Source organism: Gracilinanus agilis, chromosome 1 (assembly GCF_016433145.1).
Source record: "Gracilinanus agilis isolate LMUSP501 chromosome 1, AgileGrace, whole genome shotgun sequence".
In the NCBI taxonomy this organism is placed as follows: Eukaryota; Metazoa; Chordata; class Mammalia; order Didelphimorphia; family Didelphidae; genus Gracilinanus; species Gracilinanus agilis.
The window spans coordinates 89,324,909-89,349,408 of NC_058130.1; the positions used below are offsets into that span (position 1 = coordinate 89,324,909).

General features: G+C 42.3%; 1 protein-coding gene across 3 annotated transcripts in view; it reads left to right on the plus strand.

The window, feature by feature from the left end:
- CACNA2D2 (calcium voltage-gated channel auxiliary subunit alpha2delta 2) overlaps positions 1 to 24,500 on the plus strand; it is a 360,677-nt gene that overhangs the window by 50,941 nt on the left and 285,236 nt on the right. The gene's annotated exons all lie outside the window — the stretch shown is intronic.

Here is a 24,500-nt window from a genome sequence, read left to right on the forward strand (position 1 = left end):
AGAAGGGTATATGCAAAGCTAAGGAGGAGGAAGGGGAAGCCAGAGAGTAGAGACAGGAGTGAGGTGAAACATGACTGGGATATTCCCTGTAATAGTGGTCCAATGGAGAGAGTCACTGATGAGGAGAGGAGGGTTCTGTATAATTTTTCATAAAATCTGTCCCACAAGTCTGTTGGACAGTTCCAGGGTGGAAGTTTCTCAGGGTGGCAAGGCCACAGGAAATATTTGTTAAATGTCTAATGTGTGCTCAGATCTGCTCAGAAAAGATCTGGTCTCTGCCTTAGGAAGATCCAAAGGTCTACTTGAGGAGACAAATCACAGAGTTATGAGCATATAAAAAAAGAAGTTGAATAAAGGCTAGATTCAGCAATTATGACTGAGGAAAGTTAAGCAAAAGAATTATTAGTGTGTGGGGTGGAGGGAAAGGGACATTATCGTTACTGAATGCTTCTTAGAAGACTTGAGCTAAATTTTAGAAAGAAGAGAATAATAGAAGAAACAATGGGAAAGAGCAGAGAGAGCCCCAGCCTAGATTTAGGGATGGGCTGTGCCATAAGCTCTCTGTACAAGACCAGTCGAAGAGAAGTTATTTTCCTTTTTGGAGATTCAGCTTCCCCCTCCAAAATGAGGGTAAAAGGTTACAGAAGTCTGGCTCCTACATTCTAGGACTCTGATTTTATAAGATGGGGTAGACGGAAAAGGGAAGGCATTCCAAATGGGAATGGAATGAGTAAATACTCTAAGGCAGGAATAAGTGTGGTGTGTTCAGGGGATGGCAAGGAAAGGAGTCAAGCTGGAATCCACAATCCAAGATGAGGATGTGAATCAGTGTGGGGATGGGTAACTATTGGGATGGAAAAGTTTGGACCTGGTTCATAGGCAGCAGGGAGTTGTTGGCAGTTCTTCAACAGAAGAGTGGCAATTGTGAAAGACATTTTAGGGAGATTATTTTGACTGCCTTTGCAGGATAGAGACTGAGCCTCTGGGATTTAAGGGAATGGGTTTGAGTCACTGCTCAGAAACTAAATGGATCTCTCTTACCTATTTAATGGTTAGAGTTCTTTGCCTGGCATTCAAGGCCACATTCAGGGGTCACCCAACTTTTCCAGCCTTATGTTACATTCCTCTCCTTTTACCCACTCTATCCTTCAGCCAAGCTCAATTCTACTTCAATTCTACTCTCCTTCTTACCTTGGGTCATGCTTGGTACACTCTTGCTGTTTATGGCTTTTATCATTATATTATTTAACCAGGAATGAACCCCCTCTCCCTTTTCATCTATTAAATATCTTGTTCAGTCATTTCAGGCATGCCTGACTCTTCATTACTCCTTTTGAGGTTTTCTTGGCAAAGATACCAAAGTAGTTTGTCATTTCCTTCACTTGACAGATGAGGAAACGAAGGTAAGCAGGGTTGAGTGACTTGCCCAGGGCCACACAACTAGTGTCTGAGTTCAGATTTCAACTCAGGTCTCCCTGACTCTAGGGACTCTATCCATTGCGTCAACTATCTGCCCCTGGCCTCCTATTCATCCTTTAAGCCCCATTTTAGATAATCATCCCTCAGATCTGTTTTGGAGATATTGATTGTCCTCCCTCCCCACTGACATACACACAGCACCTTGCTTTTTTACAAGGTTTTGTGTATTATTGTGTTAGAGTTATCTGTGTGTGTGTTGTCCAGTTAGACTGGGAACTTCATGAAGGGAGGGCCTCTCCCCTCTCTATAAACCTTGCATTTTCCCACCACATGGAATACTTCGTTACTGAACAAATGCACAAACAGCTGGAACCAGAGACAAGAGGCAGCAGCCTCCAAAGGCAGCTAGCTCTGTTCCTGTTTGTGAGCAAGCTCCCTCATTCCTTCTGTTTCTCCACGGAGAGATAGGAAGAATATTGCTGGCCTCACTCGTGCTGTGAGAACTTGGAAAGCTGGTTGCCGAGGAGCAGTGCTTGCCAAGGCTAAAATATAGCTGTGCCATACACACAGAGACATTTTGCTACAGTGCGGATCCCTGTTTGCATAATCCAGCACGATTCTGAAAGCAAAACGTGCATGTTCCCAAAAGGGCTGCCACCATGAGGGTGACGACTGTTGACTTTGAAAAGAGGAGATTTTATTTGTACCTGAAAAGATATTCAAGAACAAGGTCCTTCAGGGTGAGCTTTCCATCCCTCAGAATTTAGGTCAGAATTAGATAGAAGCAGAGAGGCAGGAGGATCTAGGCGTTGCCGTGGATAGCACACTGGACCTGGAGTCAGGCAGACTTGAGTTCAAATCTGGCCTCAGACACTTACTAGCTGGGTGGCCCTGAGCAAATCACTTCACCTCTGTTTGCCTTGGTTTCCTTAATTGTAAAATAGGGATAATAACAGCAGTTATTGTGAGGCTCAAATGAGGTAATATTTGCAAAGTAATTATCACAGCGCTTGGCACATAGTAGATGCTCTCTAGAATGTTTATTCCCTTCCTTCCTCTTTCCCCTGATATGATCAAGAGTTTAAGTCTCAAAAATGAGAAATCAGGAACAGGAAAATGGGGAGATGGATCAGGGAGAAGAAATAACAATATCAACAACATAATAAACTCACAGTTATAATGTATTTATTTCCAGTTTATCCTTTACATAGCTTGTTTATGATCTTTTGCCTTTTTTATGTCCCCAGAACTTAGCTCAGTGCCTGGCATTAATAGGTGCTAGATGAATGTTTTTTGCCTAACTAGAATTTGTTTTTAATATTCATTGTCTTTCTTTTTTTAATCCTTTTGTCTTAGAATTGATATTGGTTCAGAGGCAGAAGAGTGGTAAGGGATAGGCAGTTAGGGTTAAGTGACTTGCCCAGAGTCATACAGCTAAGAAGTGACTCGAACCCAGGACCTCCCATCTCTAAGCCTGGCTGTCTATCCATTGAGCCACCAGGCTGCCCCTACATTCATTTTCAATTTACTTACATTATCTCATTTGTTCTTTACAGCAACACTGGGGGGGAGTAAGTGCTATTGTTATCCTTATAGATGAAAAGATTGATGTTCAGAAAGATTAGATGACTTTCCTGGAGTGACACAGCCAGGTAAAAGTGTATACTATAGAATTCCAAGCCTTGGTCCTGGCAGAGCCATAAAGGAATGTCTCATTACTGCTGTCAGGAGAAACATACACCTTCATCTCAGCTAAATCATCCTCAGCTCTGAGCTGTCTCCTCAATGTCCCTTGATTAAGAAAGTACTCTTTCCTACCTCTTAAATTTTGGCTCACAACGTACCTTAGAATTCCTTCCTGCTCCTGCCTCTCTGAATCCTACCCAACTATCAAGATCTCTCAGAAGCCTTCCTCAAGAAAGCCTTCTCTGGTCCTTTCACCCATGATGCTTTCTCCCTTTGAAACAACCATCTGGAATACTTCAGTCTCTCCTCAAGAAGGCTGGTACCGAGCTGGGCACACAGTGAGAATTGAGGAGATAGGCAGAGCATAGTGCCCAGGAGGGAGAGTAGAATGATCAGGGTTTGTGTAGGGAGTCTGTGGCTTTAGTCTTTTTTTTTTTTTTTTTTTTTGCTTTCAAGGAGATTAAGCTATTTATAGACCAAACTGCTGCTGGTGAGGAGCCTAAGAAAACCTTATATCTTTTTGCTTTTCTGGAAGCTGCCAAATAGGGCCTGCAGAAAAATTCTAGAGAAAGAGACTAGATTGATTTGGAGTATTTTTTAAAGCTGTGAGGTAGTTTTGGGACTTGGGGCAGATTTCCATCTTTCCCTTCAAAGTTTCAGATGATAGCAAATCCTCCCTATGATGGAACACAGTCTTGGCCCAACTCCTCACTAATCTGATGGGTGCAATGTTTGTCATTCTGTGTTTAAAAAAAAGTAATTTATTTTCTAATTATTCCTTGTCTTGCATAACCATGCATCGCCAAAGTGTTGCTTTTTAAAATATTTATCTCTCCACGCCACCAGAGCAGCCTGTGGACCATGCAAGAGGAAGAAATGAAAGTCCCCATCGCTGGTATAACCCCATTACTTTGACTTTTCTGGGGCTGTTTTGACATCTCCTTGTAAATACATTTATTTTTCATTAGGATGTTTCTGAGCTCTTGGCATCCAGAAAGCCAGAGCTATTAAGCTGTTCGCCTGTTCTGGACAGAGTGAGGATAAACAATCATAATGAACTCAGACAAAAGGCATTCCATGGATGTCACTTGATCACGGGAATCGGCTCATGTGCCCTCTTTGAGAAGTCTTTCCTGATCCCTCTCTTCTTCTGTTACCATGGATGTACGTCCCTGCTGATATGTTGGGGAAGCAGCACAGGATAAAGAATAAGAGTGCTAAACTTAGTTGCAACAAGACTCCCCCCACCCAATCCCTTAACTCCTGCCTCAAAAAATTATTAGCTGTTTGACCCTTGAATCACTTGATGTCTCTGAGATTCAGTTTACTTATCTATAAAATGGGCATGATAATAGCACGTAGCTCACAAGGATGTGGTAAGGCTCAAATGAGACTGTGTACATGAGGTATTTTGCAAACCTTAAAGCACCACATATGGATGGATAAGTCATTTAACTGTTTTCCTGACTCTTGCCCTTCTGTCTTAGTTTTGTTACTAAGACAGAAAGTAAGGGTTTTTTAAAAGCTAAGGATATAAAGAAAGGGAAAGAAACAATGTCTGCCCTGAAGCAGCATACATTCTTGTTTGATTGTTTTTTCCAGATCATGGTACAATTTTCAGTAATACTTTTCCAATACTTTGTAATCCATGTTCTCCTCCTCCCTCCCACTGCTCCCTCTTCCCCAGAGACAGCAGATAATCTGGTATTGTTTTCCATGTACAACATAAATTTCCATGTTTTTCATGTTGTAAAAGAAGACCTGTATCACTTACACTAGAGGAAAAATTCATGAAATAAAGTGAAGAATGGCATCCCTCAATCTGTGTTTAAACTTCATCAGTTCCTTCTGTAGCAATGGACACCCTTTTTAGTCATGGGTCCCTTGGAGTTGTCCCAAGTTGTCCCATATCCTTGCATTGCTCAGAATAGTTATCATTCATAATTGATTTTCATACATTATTGCTATTACCACGTACAATGTTCTCCTCACTTTACTTCGCATCACTTCATATCAGTCTTTCCAGGTTTTTTTTGTGATCATCTTGCTCATCATTTCTCATGGTGCAATAGTGTTTTGTTATAATCAGTCTGAGATCATAATTGCTTCCTCTGCTTTTTTAACTTTGGCTGAAGCATAGTGGATTCTGCTCCAGCCCATTGCCTTTACTATGTTTGTGTCTCCCTGCTTTAAATAAGTTTCTTGTAGACAACTTATTGTGGGATTCTGGCTTTTAATTCACTCTGATATCTCTGTCTGTTTTATGGATGAATTCACCCTGTTCACATTCCCAGATATGATTACTGTGTGTTTCCCACCATCTTATTTTCCCCCTGCTTATCCTTCCCTTCCTGTCTTTTTGGCCTTTCTCTGTTGACAAATATTTTGTTTCTGACTTTTGCCTCTCAAGTTCACCCTCCCTTTTGTCTATCCCCACTTCTTACTTCCCTCTAGGGTAAGATGGGTTTCTGTAGCTAACTGCATGTGGATATTACTCCCCTTTGCCCCAATTCTGATGAGAATAAGGTTCAAGCATTGGCTGCCACCACCACCCCTATCTTCCTCTCCACTGTATTGATTCTTATGCACCTCCTCATGTGAGATAACTTGCCCTCAATTTTCTCTCCTTTTCTCTTTTCCCAGTGTATTCCTTTCTTTTCAATCCTTAGTTTTGTTTTGCTTTATATATATATATATATATATATATATGTGTATATATATATATATATATATCATCCCATCATATTCAGTTTAGGAGTGTGCATTCTGATGGGAGAGCTAACATGTAAGTAACTAGGGATGATATATAGCACGTAGAAGGAAATAAGATTTATTAAGTACTCTTATGGAGAAAACCAGGGGAGATAACTCAAATATTGTATGTGGGTTCAGAAGGGTGAGTAGGGGACAGGAATGGACAGCCCAAGTTAACCTGCAACTTAGGTTGGGATTAATAGTCTCTACCAAAAATCTCCCACAAGTAGATGACAGGATATCAGGAAATCTGGGTGCAAACTCCTCTTCCTCTGAGGTCTCCCAGGATCAGTTACAACTTGTCCCAACCACCATGGAGTCATCTCAGAGAGAGAGGCCACACTTCCTGCTTCCCCATTCCATTTAGAATTCTCCAGCCCTTCCTGCTAGGTCTCCTAAATAATAATTAAGTAATCTTCCTTACAACAGTACCTACTATGTTCTAGGCAATGTGATAAAAATACTTTTAAAATATTGTCTCATTTGATCCCCACAACAACTTTTCAAGGTAGGTACTATTATGATCCTCATTTTACAGATGGGGAAAGCAAAGCAAACAAAGATTAAGTAACTTGCCCAGGATTAAACAGCTAGGAAGTATCTAAGGCTGGATTTGAACTCAAGTCTTCCTGACTCTAGACCCAGCACTCTATCCTTTGTACCATCAGGCTCCCCCAGATCGGGGAGGGGGGGGTAACCTGAAAGAGAAAAATGTTAGCAGCTAGAGTGCAACAGGAGAGGTCAACTGCAGAAAATGAGATTTAAACTGAGTCTTCAAAGAAGCCAAGGAAGCTAAGAGGCAGAGGTGAGGGGACAGGAGCATTCCTAGCCTGGAGGACCCCTTGTGCAAGGAAGGGTGGCATATTCATGGGGCTTCAAGTGGGACAGTGTAGCCTGATCACAGGATGTGCCGAGAAGGGAGTCCAGGAAAGGGGCTGGGCTCTGAAAAGCTTTAAATGGCAAGTGGAAGAAGTGATATTGATTCCCCAGGTAATAGGGTGCCCCTAGAGTTCACTGAACAGGGAAGGGGAGGGGGCACAGTCTGGCATAATCAGAACTTGACAACTGGATGGACCATGGACTGGAATAAAGACTTAAGACCAGTTAAAAAGCCATTTGGCAATAATCCAGTCAAGAGGTTATGAGGGCTTTGTGCATAGTAGGTAATTAATAATTCTGATTGGATTGGATTGAATGGATGTATCTGTGTGTAGACAAATACACTGGATCAGTGTGTGCCAGGTTGGGCGAAAATTAGCCTATTTGCATTAGATGCTAAGCTCCTGAGAATTAGAACTGACCAGCTCTATTTGGGCTTTCTTTGTATCTATAGCTCTCAGCCAGTGCCTGGCACATAGTAGGTGCTCAATAAACATTTATTGACTGACTCTCTATACCTCCCCATCATACCTGTCTCTTTCTTTTTAACTCCAAATCTGTCTTCTTTCCTCTTCTGCTTTCACAGTGAGTCACAGGCTTTAGTGATTAGTGTAAAAAGTATATGCTCAAGGTCAGAAGATGTGGGCTAGAGTACTACTTCTGGTGCTATAACAGATGGAGCCTTGGACCTGAAGTCAGAAAGGTGTGGGTTTAATTCTAGCCTCAGACATTCACTAGCTGTGGAATTCTGGGTAAGTCACTTAACTGCTATTTGCCTCAGTTTCCTCAACCATAGAATGGGAATAATTTTTGTTTTTAAAAATACTCTGTAAAATGGGAAAAATAATTTATCTCCCAGGGTTCTTATAAGGATCAAATGAGATAATATTTGTAAAGCATTTCATTGCTGGTTAGCAAATAGTAGGCACTTGACATCTATCTCCTTCCTTCTTTACTTCTTCTACCTACCTGAGTGACCTTGGGCAAAATCCCTCACCTCTCTGAAATGTAGTTTCTCCTACCAAAGAAGGGGTGAGACTAGATAATATATATGGCCCCCTTCTTATTCTGGCTTATAATTATTCTACTTGTTAGTTTTCTATTTATAATCCTAATCGGTTGTCTTTACTAACTCCCCAACCCTTATGCCATATGTCCATTCCTATTCTAAATTATATTGTAGATATAGAAAAGAGAGGAAGAAAATAAGTTGGCCCTGCTCCCAGGGGAGTTCCCAGGCTGGTTGGGGTAACAATTAATATATTTTAGAAGTTTATGATAAGGGGGCAGGTAGGTAGCACCGTGAATAAATCACCAAGCCTGGAGTTGGGAAAGTTTGGGTTCAAATCTGGCCCCAGGTACTTCCTAACTGTGTAATGCTAGGCAAGTCACTTAACCTCCATTGCCTAGTCCCTGACACTCTTCTGTCTTAGAGTTGAAACCAAGACAGAAGGCAAGGGTTTTTAAAAAAAAAAAAGAAAAGAAAGAAACAATGTAATATGATGCAGATTGCCTGAGCTCCAAGTATGAAGGGAAGATTACTGTGACATCTAGGAAGGCTTCGTGGAGGAAGTAAGCCTTGAGCTGGAGCCAATGAAGCATCTCTGATATAGGTAAGACAATTGTATAATATGTAATAGAAAGAACATTAGATTTGGAGTCAGAGGACCTGGGTTCAAATTCTAACTCTAACAGTTATTTCTGGTAATCTTGGGCAAGTTACTTTATCTATCTCAGCTTCATCAGGGTTGAACTAGTTGGATTTTAGGGTCTCTCTAAGCTTAAAAGCCTAAGATTTCATTCATTCCACAAACATTTAGTAAGCATCTATTCTGTGCCAGACACAAAACCAAGAACTTGCCTAGCTGGGCTCAGCAGGAGCCAGGGACCGAAAGCACGGCAGGCTTGGGTTTAGAGAAGGCTTGCCTGCAGGACCAGAAGATGGGAGGTAACATTGTCCTCTGGATGGAGAGAAAAATGGCCTTTTCTTTTTCCCTCCTCCTGGGAGGTAAGACAGGTTGACAAAATGTTGGTTACAAATAGCCCTGGATTCAGGTTGGGCTAAGAATTATGAACAGGATGGAGGAAGAAAGAATATAGAGAAGCCAAGATTTTCAGGGTAGCAGAATGATGATGCTTCCTCCTTCCAGCCTTTCAGTTATTACTGTTATTTGTGGTGTTTCCACCCCACCTGGTTTCCCCTCTCTTCCTCTCTTGTAAGAGTCTCCTTTCCAATCAAAAAACATTTTTTTTAGCTCATTGAGTCTGAAAGAGAGAGGGAAAGAGAAAGAGGGAGAGAGAAACAGGCAGGAGGGGGAAAGCAGAGGGAGATGAGAAGGAGGGAGTATATGTTTTATGCTGAATTTTAAAATAACTTATTTTTTCCAATCTCTAAACTGCTAATCTCCCCAAGCTGAGGAATTCTGGGACAAAGACGAGTTCTCAGAGTGGAACTCTGTAAAATTAGCTTCTGCAGTATTAGTGTTTGCACAGTTAGAGATTGAAAAATTGCATTTCCTCAGCCTGATTGGGGGAGGGAGGAGTACTCTCCCTGGGAAGAGGTGCTGTAATTCTCCTGCATGGAGGGGCTGCCCAGCCTGGCAGGTGAGGTGTGGACCTGGGCCAGAGGAATGGGAGAGAGGAGGAGATAAAAATGTTTTATGGAAGCTTTTCCAGAGTAGATGGCATTGGGTACTTACCCTAGAAGCCTGTATTCTCCTCACTGGCTTCCAGATTGCAGAGGCCAATCTGGGGTTTCCGTTGGGTAATTTTTTTAGGGAAGATGAGAAATGAAGAAGGGAGGGAGGGCTAGAGTCACACCCAGCAATTTTCACACTGAGGCAAGCTTTGCAAAATCCTCCCAGGGTAGAGATCATAAAATAATAGCCCCTAAATCAATTTTTAGATATGGATTCAGTTTGGGAAGAGGATGGAGAATTCACAAGGGCCTTTGGGGTTAAGAAAGGACATTAGGATGAAAGCTCCTCATCAGGATTCTAGGAGGGGCTGATGCTGAGAAGACTATATTGAGGGTTGATCTAGATCCAGGTGAACTGAACCAGAGGGAAACTCATCTCTGGGAAGGAGGAGTAGCAGTCCATGTGGTAGCTTCCTATTTTAATTAATTATTCTTTCTAGGTGGTGCTAAGTTCTGATGTTTCTATAATGCTAAAGGAATGCAAGTATTTTAACACCCTCTAAATGTCAGTGTCATGTGGCAAAGCCCTGGCCTTTTACCCTAGTGGAGAAGGATGTGATCAATCTCATTTTGCAACCTGATGAGATCCATCTTTTTTCTTCTCTCTTCACTGTGGCTCCCTTTTGTCTCCTGCCCTCAGCTCCCATGTTATATCCTTACCGTGCTATATTCTTTAGCCTAAGATCCTATTATCTCAGATCTGGATGAACTTTTATTCAGTACAGCCACATTTGACAGATGGGAAACTGAGGCCCCAACAGACTTACTTGCCTAAAACCTCACAAAATAGTAGCAGAGAGGTCAGCAGTTGTGTCTCCTTCTGGGGGATCCTCAAGGACAAGACCATTTTTTTTTATCCCTCACATTAAAGGCTCCCATGATCTATTCTTCTTCCACCCCAGCCTGCCAAGAGCTCAGAATAGTGAATGCTCTATAGGCAACAGTTACCCAATAAAGCATGAATTAACCAAACAACTAATCCCCTTTCCCCATCTCATCCTGAACTGATATCTCCTGTCTTAGGTCTTCCCAATACTCAGCCTCCCACTCACGTCTTGTTGCAGAGAGAAAGACCAAATCTGGCTCCAATTGGCTGGGCTGGGGTGAAGGAAGCCCTACATGTTTGTGTCAGAGTCCCGGAGTGTCAACAAAGGAGAAACCGAGCTCCTAGCTCGGAGCCCCGACAGCCAGCCCATCAGGCCTCTTGTCTGCTTGATTGCCTTCTGATTGGCTACAGCTGAATTCAGCAAAAACTATTATTTGCTCATGATGAGCCAATCATACCATCCTTTTGGTCATGCAGTGCAGCTCTCCCTGGGACACCAGCGTGGTGGTGGTGTGATGGTGGTGGCAGGAGAGGGCCAGGCAGCATATTACTGGCCAGAGGACCCAAAAGTTTTGCTGGTCTTTCTTCATTCACCTCCTCATCTTCATGTAGCATTCACTGAATGACTACAGAAGCTTCTTCAGCTGTATTCAAAGTCAGATTTAAAAGACACAAATTAAGGTGGGGAAGCCTGAAAGCTAGAAACTTTCTCATTTTCCACAGCAGGGTACTGAGGTCCAGAAAGGTGAATTAACCAATATTACCCAACTAGTAGCAGCTAGAATTTTTTTTAAGTTCTACAGGTAACTTTTGTTTTTCCATTTCAGTAATTTCTATACTATATTCCACAACCTCCCCCCAGCTGAAGGCTTCCTTCATAACAAAGAAAAACAATTAAGCAAACATAATCTCAGGAACCTTCTCTGAAGATGTATATGATATTCTGTACCCATAGTACCCCACCTCCCTACCAGAAGGAGACTGTTCCATAATCTGTTCTCCAGATTCAAGGTTTAGCCATTACAATTACTCAGAGCTGTTCCCTTTTAGAGTTCTTTTGCATTATTGTCATCATGATGTCTTGCTTTTCTGGACTCCCTTGCTTCTCTTTGCATGAGATCATACCAGTCTTGCATTTTTTAAACCCTTCTCTTTTGTCTTAGAATGAATAGCAAGTATTCGTTCTAAGATACAAGAGCAGTAAGGTCTGTGTAGTTGGTGTCAAGTGACTTGTCCAAGGTCACACAACTAAGAACTTGGTAGGGTCCCATTTGAACCCAGGACCTCCCATTTCCAGGCCTGGCTCTCTATCCACTGAGCCACCTAGCTGCTCCCATACAAGTCTTCCCATGTTTCTCTGAATTCCTCATATTCATACAAGTCAGAGCCAGAATATAAACCTAAGTCCTCAGTTCTTTCTGCCATTTTGTGCACAAGGAGTATGTCTGGGCTAGATGTAGATGGCCTTCACCTCAAAGAGCTGGTATGACTTACAATGACTTCACAGCTAGCAAGTTTTAGAACTAGGATTAGAACCCAGGTCAAATCAAGTCAACAAGCATTTATTAAGTGCATATTCTCTATAAGCACTGGAGTAAGTACTCTGGCTCCAGGTTCATTTCCTAGAGGAAGGAGCCCTAGAAATTTGACTTAAGGAAGGAAACTGGGGAATGCTTACCTAGCCCTGAGGACGGAGGCTCTAGATGGCACCAAAATTGGGAAAGATTCTAAGAAAGCAGAAGAAATAATAGAATCATGGATTTTATATCTGAAAGGGACCTTTGTTGAATTGTTTTTTGTTGTGTCCAACTTTTCATGACACCATTTGAGGTTTTCTTGGCAAAGGTACTAGAGTGATTTGCCATTTCCTTCTCCAACTCATTTGATAAATGAGAACACTGAGATAAGCAGGGTTAAGTGACTTGACCAGTGTCATACAGCTAGTAAATGTCTGAGCCTGGATTTGAACTCACAAAGAAAACCCAGCACTCTATCCACTGAGCCACCTAGCTGACCTGTAAGGGACCTATAAGATTTCTTCTAGTCCAACATCCTAATTTTACAGAGGAGGAAAAGAGTATAAATAGTATTAGGTGAGAAAACTAACCAAGCTGGAGATCTGAGGCGTGTTTGGATAGTAGTGATGCAGTAGAAAGTGTCCTGGACCTATATTTGAGTCCTGACTTTGCCCTTGCTAGCAAGTATAACCTTAGACCAGTCACTTCCCTTGATGGGCCTCAGTTTCCTTTATCTGTAAAATGGGAATGTTGGACTAGAAGATCTCAAAGGTCCCTTACAGCTCTAAAGTCTAGTTCTATTGTTCTGTGCTTCTTTGGAAGCTTTCCCAATCCAGATTCCATCCAGAACTTCAGTCTTTGGGGCTGTGGTGGGGAAGGAGTTAAATCTGCTCCCAGATATGGACACAGGCTGTTGGGAGCAGGCCCATTTGGCATCATGGTCAGAGAAACTGCTTGTATTAATGTCAATCACTCAGTACCACCACTGGCCTACATACCATCACTGTGGACAAAGCAAACCCTGATTCCCTGCATCCATTCTGAAGTTGGCTTGGGGAAGGCAAATTCCTGCTTTTATTATTGAAGTCTAAAGTATTTCAGAAGGGAATTGATACCAAGCCCACTTGCATAAAGCAGAAAAGCACATTCATGCCATCCGGGGATCTTCCCAGCCCACTGGGCTCCATTTCAAAACCCACCATTATCATTCCTAGCAATAACAATGTCCCCAAATCCTTTGATTATGTTCTCAGCTCTGCACCACTGTTATTATATCTTCTTATTCTATTAGCAGGCAATAATAAAAATAACGATGCTAATTTTCATTGTTTGCCAGCAGTTGCAGAGAAGGGCCCCCTTTCCTCCCTCCCTCAGGATCTTCCCCTGCTCAGCAACCAGCCTTCCAGTCCAATACAGGCAATAGACAGGATCAGAGAAATGGAGGAGATGAGTGATTGTTGTGTATTCATCTCCCAGCACTTAGAGATCTCTTTATTTGCAATGGCTTCCTACTAATGACAGCAGTCACTGATATTTGTCCCAGATTGGCTATAGCATTTACCTGGAGGAGAAGGGTTTTATGGGGTAGGGGGAGAAGGGGGAGAAGGTTTTTTCCCTCTTTTCTCTAATAGTCCTTTATTTGAATGGGAGATACCCCTTGCACTCGCTTGCTGCCCTGATTCAGAACCAAGAAATTCTGATATCTGTCAGTATGCCTTTCCCTGATGTAGACCGAAGCCCTTCCATGACAATCTTCAAGAGTTGTGCTGGATGGAAAACATGGTCATATTTTGGCCATGCTGGTGATGGCCTGCCTATCCAAACTTAGCTTAGTCTTTGATGCCCAATATGAAGCTAAAAGGTTTTAGAGCCAAGAGTAGAACCCAGGTTAAGTCAACAAGCATTAAGTGCCTACTGTGTACAAGCAATGGGTTAAGTGCTATGACTAAAGATTCATTTCTTGAAAAAAAGAGACCTGGAAATTTGGTGATAAAGTAGAACAAAAAGGATTGTGAGGGGAGAAAAACCAATCAAACTGCAGCAGAGATCTAAGGAGGAGAAAGGGAGGAGGATGAAAGCCCTAAGACTCTGCAGCCCAAGGATGGCACTAGGATATTGCCCAACTTGGTCAGTGCTGGCACTAGAAGCCAGATATCCAAGACTTTCCTTGCATCATGATGTTTTCCATAGGGTACGAGGGATATATATGTGTATGGGTACATATATATGTGTGTGCGTGTGCATGTGTGTATTGGTGGCAGCCTTTTGGTACTCCTGCAATGACATCATATACTTTGCCCCTAGCCATGGAGTTATCACTGGGGGATTTTTCTTGTGGAAAGGTCGTTGCAGAGGCTTTATCTCCCGATTCTATTTCTTCTCTTTCCTCTAAGGTCTCTTCCAGCTCCATCTCAAACATTCTCTAAGTCCACATTTGATCATGGTGCCATTTTATCCTCACAACCACCCTGCAAGATAGGTGCTCACGGAAACTAAGACTGACACACATTAAGTGATCCAGCTAAGTAATTAATTGTCTGCGGCTAGATTTGAACTCAGGTCTTTCTTACTGGCCATTCTTGCTCTCAGCATATTGGTAGTGTTCTTCAGAAACTATGTGACCTTGAGGAAGTCACTGTCCACCTCTAAGACTCCATTTCCACTTGTCTCCAATATAGGGGGTTGGACCAAAAGATCTCAAAAGTTGATTCCAGGTTTAAATTCCTGTGATGATACTCAGGATTTGTCAGACATCCTTGTTGGTTCAAGAACATAGGTCTCAGCATAGGATCAGTGTGAGCCCCCTGCAAAGGAGCAGATGGTACGCAGGAATTCAGAGGAGACATGGGTGACATTCTTTTGTAAGGTCAGACTGCCCATGCCACCCCATTCTGTTCTGACAAGTGGGGTCACATCTTTTCTGAATATACAGTGACACCTAATTGGAAAAGGTTATCAAACCCAGGAGTTGAACAGAGCTGAGCACTGTGGGCAGGTGCCAAGCTGCCCTAGTCCAGCCACTCCAGCCATTGGTAGAAGCTGGCAAACACTGACTGCTCACCCCTGTGTGGCTCTCCCTCCCTCTTGGCAAGTGTTTATATGAAGATGAACTTGAATGAATACTTTATCAAAGCCAATAAGAGCTTTTCAGTGGGAGAGAGAGGGTGGCAGGGTGTTTGGGGGGAGGGAAGAGATAGGAATGGAGAGACAAACATAAGGTCAGGGGAGAGGGATGAAGGAAGAGAAGGGGGATGGGCAGTCTTACAAATTTAAGCCTTTTTAGGGATGCTACTGGTTCCAAGTTTCCTTCTGAATAGAGAACTTGCTTTACGTAATAGACATTTTCCTGCTCCCTAATTTTGTGTAAACTGAACCCTATTTTAATCATCCTGGTCTATTTAAAAGAAACCTTCCGTGACTCACTGAATCAGCCAGGCCACCAAGGATAAAATCCTAGAATCTAAGAGCTGGAAGCTTATATGGCATATCTAATTCAACCCCCACCTGAAGCATGAATCAAGCATCTACTTAAAATCACCTAGCCACAGGGAACTCACTACTAGATCTGATTATTAATTAGAAAGTTCTTCTTTATGTTGAGCTGATAATGCCTTCCCTCTAAAGTCTCTGTATCAGTCCCAGTTCCTACCTAAGATCCTCACAGAAAAAGCTCCTCCTTCTGCAGAACCAGGTTAAGCTTGGGCACTTTGGGTTAAACTATTCTCATATGCCATGGCATCTGGTTCTCTTATCATCTTGGTCTTCCTTAAGTGTAGTACCCAGAACTTTACCTAGCTCTCCAGTTGTACTCTAGTTCAGGCAAATTCTCCTTCATTCTAGTCTTTACCTATTTCTCAGCACAATTTATGGGCACAATGGGGTTTTCAGCTGCCATGTTGAATTGATTTACCATACACTATCTCAACTGTAAAATTATGGGATCAGATAAAATGATCTCCAAGGTCCTTTCCAGTTCTGACATTCTCCTTTGGTAAGGAACTTTACCAAGTGTTGTGAGAGGTGCCGAGACAAATGAAAGAAAGACAAAGCCCTCAAGTCACATAAACAGAACTAGGATTTGAACTTGTGTCCTGTGACACTAAATTCAGCCCTGCTTCCATCTTATCATACTGCCTCCATGGGTAGAGAATATGGTATCAAAGGCTTGGGATGCATGAATTACACATAAAAAGCTGGAAAGGGACCATAGAAGTCATTCTTTTGATATCCACGAGTGTGGAAGAATCTGGTTGGCCTTCAAGGCAGACAAGAGCGTAGAGAGCATTCCAGGGGGAAGAAAATGTGTGAGTAAAGGTGCAGATGCGCTGGAAGCATTGGAGCTAGGCTTCATGAATAGAAAAGAGAGCAGTCCAGAATTGGTGAGGACATTCCATGCAGGTGAGTCATGGGAAATAAGACTGTGGATGATACTGTAGAGGCCTGAAGTCTTTACTTTAATCTAGAGGTGAAACTCCAATTGTCAAATGAAGAACCTCTCTTGAGAGATATACTTCTAATGAGAATTTTATCAATTATTAAATCAAGAACCATTTATTATACACCTAGTGTGTACCAGGCACTATACTAGGTGCTGGAGATACAAGGACAACAATGAAACAATCTCATATGGACATTAATAAGCATATAAATATTCATACTAGGTAAATACAAAGCATTAGGAAATGCTAGCACCTGGAAGAGCATAGAAGGGAAAGTGGAAGGAAACCAGCGTTTATTAAGCATCTAGTTCATGTCTCAGCCAAAATCTGCATCTTCTCCCTGGGCACCAGAGCCAGACCTACTGAGACACGGGTTTCTGAAGTCAGCAACTGAAGTCAAGAGTTTTTCAGCAGCTGATTTTTTTTTCTCCTTTCTTTGCCCAAATGCTGGCCAAGCTTCCAGAGACTCAGAGAACTGGAGCTGTCCTCAGGAGGTCACGCCATCAGGTGCCTTGCCTCCATACCCCATCCAGCTCTGGCCAAGGTCCCAGCTGCATCCACACTGTTGTTTCCCAAGTGAGGATGGAGGGAGATGGATTGGTGCTCTTGTAACTCAAGTGGTTTGCTGAGCTTAAGCCATAAGTGCCTCATTCACATTCCTGCTCCCTGATTCCCCAGCCCTTCCTGAAAACAGCTGATATCGAATTCTCACCCAGCTGCAGATCCATACTGACTTTGTGGGTTGGTTGCTTAGTTTGTTTTTTAAAGAAAATAAAGCCCAGCCCAGACCTCCCATTTCAACTAACATCTCTCAAAGCACATGGACCTCTCCACTCCTCAGAGACATCATTCTTCTGGGCTGAAGAGAAGAGAAATAAAAGAAAGGGAGAGAAAGACAGAGGAAAAATGATTTTAAACATGGATCTAAAGGACACGGAAGATCATAGACATAAGCTAGAAGAGACTTTAGAGGTCATCAAGACCATCTACTTCATTTTATAGATTATAAGACCCAGGGCTAAGTGTCTGGCCTATGGTCATATAGGTAAGAATGGCAAGGGATTCAAAGGCTTGAACTCAGGTCCCAATGCCCTTTTCCACTGTACTAGGGGAGGCACCTTAGAATTTGTCTAGTCTTAACTTTCTCATTTTACAAATTGGGAAACTGAAGCCCAAAGATGGGAAGTGACTTGCCCAAGAATACATAGGTATTAAGTGGCAGGTATAGAGTTTAAGTAAATGGCAAACCACTCTGGTATCTTTGCCAAGAAAACCATATGGACAGTATGGCCCATGGGGTCTCAAAAAGTTGTATAGGACTGAACAACTAAACAAAAACAATAGAGTTTGAACCCTAGTCTTCTGACACTGTCTCCAGTGTTCTCTTTTTATTCAACATTGGAAAAAAGTAAACCCAAGCCATTGAGGGATGATGGCTTTGCCAATGAAATTATATATAGTACACACACATATTATAATAGATAATACATATTTATATAATACCTATTATATAAACATATATAATATGAGATGTCCCAGAGTATTGACATATGACTGACAAAAATGGCACAAAGCTGTAGGAGTTTAGAGGAGAGAGAGAAAGAAAAGGGTGGCCTGGGATGGTTGGGGATGCTTCTCAGAGGAGGTGGGACTTCCAAGAAAGGTAGAATTTGAATAGGCAGAGAGGAGTGAAGAGGGTGTTCCAAGCCCTGAACAAAGATACGGAGGCGGATATGTGAAGAGTGTGTATTTTTAAAATAATAATCAGCCTTAGTGTTCCAACAGCCTCTTCTACTTTTAAAAAGCCCTTTCTTTAAAAAATAAAACAAGCTTAGAGTCAAGTACAATATTTGGCTACGGTGGCTGTAAATTAACTCTCTGCACATGGTATAGAGCTTCTTCTCTGTTCTTGAGCCTCCAATTTCAGCTTCCACTCCATGGTTCCTGATTTGGGGCAGAGACACTGAGTGGGTACAGTGAGGAGGGGGAGAGGGGCAGGCAATAGAGAGCCTAGTGAGTCTCTTTAGCATTCGAGAGTCATTCCTTTAAACACACATTGTCTCATGCTTCAATTTCATGACTGAGCAATCCCAGAAGAATTAGCAGCTCCTCTGAAATAACTGAAGCTTGTAGAGGATGAGTGGAAGTGTGAGATTTCTGCTTCTGAGACTTAGAAGGATGAAGGTGGTCCCAGAAAGTTTGTTCTAGAATGAGGTGGCCTAAGGGGAGCAAGGTGGCCCAATGGAGAGAGAACCAGGCCTAGAGACAGGAGGTCCTGGGTTCAAAGCTGGCTTTTAGATACTGCCTAGCTGCATGACCCTGGGCAAGTCACTTAACCCCCATTGCCTAGCCCTTGCCACTCTTTTGCCTTGGAACCAATACTTAGCATTGATTCTAAGACAAGATAAGGGTTTTTTTAAAAAATATAATGGGGTGGCCTGGCCAGAGCAGTGTGTGAGGTATGAACAGACTCACCCACCAGCCAACCAGGCCCTCCCCAAGGTAGCTTCATTATGTCTAATGGGACCACAGGATTTAGAGCTGAGATGTAAGAGGGGTACGTGTATATGTGAGAGAAGGGAAAGGGGGATAGAAACAGAATAGAAGAGGAAAGAGGTCAAGAGAAAAGGAGCAAGAAGAGAAAGGGAGGGAAGGAGAGAAGGAGAGTGTGTTTTGGAGTGGAATTGGGGAGGGGTATTGTCTATAGCAATCATATTTTTGGGGCCCCATTTAGGGAGAATACTAAAACTTGAGTCTTCATGGTAGCATGAAAGTGAGGGTGATCCTGGATGCTCAAAGTCTAGAGAAGCCCAAGTTCTCACAGGTCCTACCAAGCTGGAAGGACTTGGAGGCAACAGATTCTGACTTGATTGTAAACACCATCATTGGCTTTACGGATGGAAGGGAATTAGAGGTTATCTAGTCATTTTGCAGATGATGAAATGAAGGCCTAGAGAGATGAAAAGTGACCTGTCTGTGGTTATTCAGGTAGAAAATGATTGATCCAGGACCTGAGTCAGATCCTTAGGTTCCAAATCAAGTATTGCTGAACCTGAGAACCAGCTTGGAAAAGAGCAGGGATTCATCCCCCTAACAAAAGACTGGTTTATAGGTCTTTTTTTTTAAGCCAATGGCCTAGTGAAAATAGCATTAAATTTTGAGTTAAGGGATTTTTGTTTAGATCCCACCTTTGCTATATGCCACATGTATGGCTTCGGGCAAGTCATTTCCTTCTCAAGGCCTCAGTTTCTTCATCTGTAAAATGATGGGATTGGAGAGAGGAGCTTCTGGCTCTTAATTTCACGATCCCATGAACTCATGAAAACCATGTCTCCTAAGGCATGGAGAGCTAACCACACTAATGAAATCAGGTAGTTCATTGCTGATTATAAACCTGTCATTAAACCAGCAGAGGAAGACAGTAATTCAATTTCAAGTCAATTCAACAAACACTTACTAATCACCTACCATGTTACAAGGCACTGAGCAAGGCACTTAACTCCAAGCCCCAATTTCCTCATCTGTAAAATGAGGAAGTTGCTCTCAATATCCTCTAAAAGTCTCTTCCAGCTCTAAAATCTATGATCCTATGATCTTTTGCTCTACAAAGACCAAAAAAAGATAATAGTTCCTACCCTCTAACAACTTACATTCTACTAAGAGAATACAATAGATACTTGTTATCAGTCATTTCAGTCTTCTCCAATTCTTCATGATCCCATTTAAAGTTTTCTTGGCAAAAATACTGGGGTGGATTGCCATTTGCTTCTCCAATTTGTTTTACCAATGAGGAAACCGAGGCAGATGGGGTTAAGTGACTTGTCCAGGATCACACAGCTAGTACATATCTGAGGCCAGATTCAAACTCAGGTCCTCTTGTCTCCAGGGCCATCTCTCAATCCACTGCATCACATAGCTGCCTTAGCATTTCTATTTCTTACTTTTCATTTTCAATACAGGTATTACTTTCTCACACCTATATGCTTTACTTCAGCCAAAGTGGCCTACTGTGTTCCCTTTTAAGCCCTTCCTCAGTCCTCAACCTTTGCTTATACTGTTCCCTCTAGAATGGCCTTCTTCTGACCTGTCTCATTACAAGGCCACTTCCAGGTAGCCTGCCCTGATCCTTCCTATTAGTAGCAACCTCTTTCTTCTTTGGATCTCCCAGAGCATTTGGTTTTTCTCTCTCAAAGCACTTATATAATATTATATGTTGAAGTTTGTGTCTTACCCCGACATACCTGACTATAAACGCCAGCAGGGCAGAAATTATCCTTAGTAAATTTTATATTTTCCCCTGTCTGCAGCATTGGGCTCTGTGCTCAGTAAGTGCTTAATAAGTGTTTATTCAATATTGAGTCTTTATATTCCAAACTTTACCCTTCCTAAGCTTCCTGGGGCTCCATTTTGGGGAAGGGTGGAAGAAGGGCCAGGAGATAAACAGATTTCAAAGCTAAAAGGAGCCAGTAGTGGCAGAAGGTTTAGGGATGGCAATTGGTGCATTTAGCTCAGCATTGACCAGAGTTTTAAACCAAAAGATATTAGAATCATAGGGTCATAGATTTTCGAACTGGAAGGGATTTAAGAGTTTTTCTAATCCAGGCGCTTCATAATTTAACAGAAGCAGAAACTAAAGTACAAGATAGCTTCAGTGACTTGTCTAAAGGCATGCAGCCATTAAATGACAATGCTAGGATATGAACCAAGGTCTTCTGACTCTGGTCAAATACTTCCTGCCCTCTGCACCAAGCTAGGCCTAGATCAAGTTAGAGAATCTGATGGCTGCTTAGATCTCTGAGGAAATTAAGGTAGTTTTCAGTAGGTTGACATCACTGAAGCATTTTGTTTTTCATCTGGTGGGGATCACAGCAGTTAATCCAAATCATTTGTTTTGCTCATCATGCAGTGAGATATGCTCTGAGTGATTTACCTTGGGCCATCTATCATGACAGTTAGTTCTTATTTCCTGAGAACATTCTGAAGTCAATTCAATTCAGTTCAGCAAATTGTCTATTAAGAGCCCAATGTGTTCTGGAGCCTAGGTAGAGAAAAATGAAAAAAGACAGGACCTAGACCATACTCTCAGGGAGCTGACAGTCTAATAAGCAAATGAAATATACACAGATAACAAGTATAATGATTGAGACTACAGAATGAAGAGGACAAAGGAAAAATCCAGACAAATTGGTTTGGGAAAATTGGAAGAGAGAGAGCGCTCTTTCAGATGAATAGTGCCAAGGAATACTTCAATTGGAGAATTAGATGGAGAAGACTAGTCCCTGCTTTGGGTGATCTCCCAGCAGCATTTCATGGAAGACCAGGTATTGGATTTGGAGTCAAAAAAACTTGGGTGCAAATTTTGTCTCATGTTTCCTATCAGTGTGACCCTGGGCAAGTCACTTAACCTGTCTTCATTTGTTAAATAAAGAGGTCAGACTTGACTGCTTCTAAAGCCCTTTCCAGCTCTAGACCTATACTAAATAAATTAGGTAAATAAATTTATCCAGCCTATATCTCTGATCCTCTGATCCCATTGTACTAGGGTCCAAGAGGGAGTTAAGACATGGACACATACACACAACTAGAATACAAGGTAGAATTTTGATCTGGACATAAAAGGGGTTGTAGAGGTACAGAGGAAGGGGGGAACCATTTTCAGGTGGGAGGATTCAAAGAAGGCTTCAAGGAAGAGGTGGCAACTAAGCCTTGAAGGATGAGAAGGTTTTCTATAGACAGAAATGGGGAAAGGGATAGGAAGACATTATAGAGGGGTTATGGCTTTTTGGTCAGCAAAGGTATGGAGGTAAGAAAGAACAGAATGTGTTCAGGAAACATAAGCTCTCCAGTCAGATTTACAGCTCAAAGTACATATTAGGGAGCAGAAAGAAAGATAAGTTAGAAAAGAGCCAGATTCCAGAGAGCCTTGAATACTAGGCGGAAGAGTTTGACCTTTATTATGTAGACAATGAAGAACCCACTGAAGATTTTTGAGCAGAAAAAATTACATGACTAGATCTGGGCATGAGAAAAATCACTCTTGTATTCCTGTAAAGGAAGGCTTGAAAGAGAGAAAGGGGCAGAGACAAGAAAACCCATTAAGAGGCTATTGCAAAAGTCCAGGCTTGGACTAATGGAGATGATGGAACTGATGGGAGGGACATCAAGAGACACAAATCTCTGCAACTAGAATCTCCTCTTGTCTCCATCAATACCAAGAGGTCTAGAAAAAGATGGGTTTTTTTTCTCCCTCTCTCTTTTATCCTTCCCAGGTTTTCTCTCTTTCCCCTTTCCATCTGGGTTTATCACGTTCTCTGGGGCTCATCCTCCTCTTCCCTTCTTCAGCTCTAGCCATCAGCACCAACCCCTGGGGTAGGAGTTCCCAGATGAGAGATGGCAGGAGGAGGGAGGGTTAGAACCTGCTAGACTAGGCTATGGGCACCTTTAGCAGCTGAGTCTTCTTGAGTAAGAAGACCTGCATCCAAGTCACGGCTTCAGCATCCTTTGGTGGATTTTCGTTTTTGTTTTTCAACCTGAGCCAACTTGCTTCTCTGAACTTCATCTATGGGACACTTGTATCACCTTCTTCATGGGATTGTTGTGCACTTTAACTGACTTTCAGCCAATGTGTAAGAGGTGGGAGTGGGGAAACCACCACTTACCAAAGTGTGATTTGAAGGAATTCTGACTCAAAGTATCTCCCCCAGCCACTCAGAGTGCCTGACATATCCAACAAATCAGGGTCTTATTCTCTTAGGAATTCCACTCCTCTTGGACCTATTATTCTTCATCTATGCTTTATTGTGAGTGAATTTATTAAATGATTAGGTCATAGAATTTAAAGTAGAGATGGACCTTAGAAATAAATTAAGTCCAATCCCCTCATTTTATAGATTGAGAAATTAAGCCCAGAGAGCAGAAAGGACTTGTCCAAGGTCATCTAGCAAGCTATAGCAGAGCCAAAACTAGACCCCAGGTCCCTTGATTCTCAGCCCAGGGCTATCTACTACAAATTGCTGATTTCATGATTGTGGGCTAAGGATATGTGGCAAGATATAGCCCCTGATGAATTATTATTCTGAGAGATCCTCTTGTTTTTTGGCCTGTCAAAAAAGGCCAGACTGTTCACATAAGGAACAGGAAAAGGGAAAAGAGGGTCTAAAGAGGACCTCAGAGATTGAAGACATGCATGCATGCTTCTTTCAAGGTCTTAGGAAAACTTATCCTTTTGCTATTTCACCTTCTATCACCAGAATTGCCTGTAACCAGAGGCCTCTATTTGCCTATGGGATCTGGGCTCTCTAAAGTGCTGGAGCCCTTTAAAAATTACCCACTTAAAGGTGTCTGGCTGTTGGGAAATGAGGGGTTTATTTTTAGTGTTAGCTGAAGAATAATTCATCTAGCCCAGGGCAGAGAGGAAAAGAAATTGTTCTATTGACATTTATGAATTTATGCATCTGTTGAGAATTAGGGGGAGCAGATAGAAGTAAAGGAGAGTAGTAATGGGGCAGGGGAATTGCGAGGGTTGAGGAGAGTGGAAGGGGGCAGAGGGAAGTGTTTACCTAGTTTCTTCTTCCCTAATGTCATTCCCTACTTCCCTCCTTCCCCACCAAAAAAAGTGACTCTGCAATTGGGCATTTTCTGCTTAAGATTTGGAATTAGAAGCCATCCTGTATATTTAAATTCAGTCACCCTGGGCCCAGCTGAGGAAGACCCTGGATAGCCCCATGGAGGGTTCCACTGAGACAGTGCATATGTATAGTCTCACATACACACATGCATACTAGTATGGGTCTTTGCCCAAACTCTCCTACGAGCATCATAACCCCTCCCATTTCTATGGCACTTTCCTCATCCTGTGAAGAGGGTAACACAGGTGTCTTCATTTTACAGATGAGGAAACAGGTTCAGACAAGGTTCTTACCTCAGGCTGAAAAACAAAAACAAAATAATAACCCAACTGGTAGAGATTGAAACCATGACCTGAACCCAGGACTTCTGACCCAAGAAGAGTGCTCTCATCACTAAACACCAGTTTCATGGTCACACAAACTCATATGCATATACTTAAACTTAGACAGGCCATAGGGGATTTCTCTTTTTCAAATCCACACATACACAGCTGTGACCAGATTCAGAAAACAAGTCAGTTTTATTCAGCTAGCCTGGCTCTAAATGGGCTTGTATACATAATCAGTCTCTCTCTCTCTCTCTCTCTCTCTCTCTCTCTCTCTCTCTCTCTCTCTCTCTCTCCCTCTCCCTCTCCCTCTCCCTCTCCCTCTCCC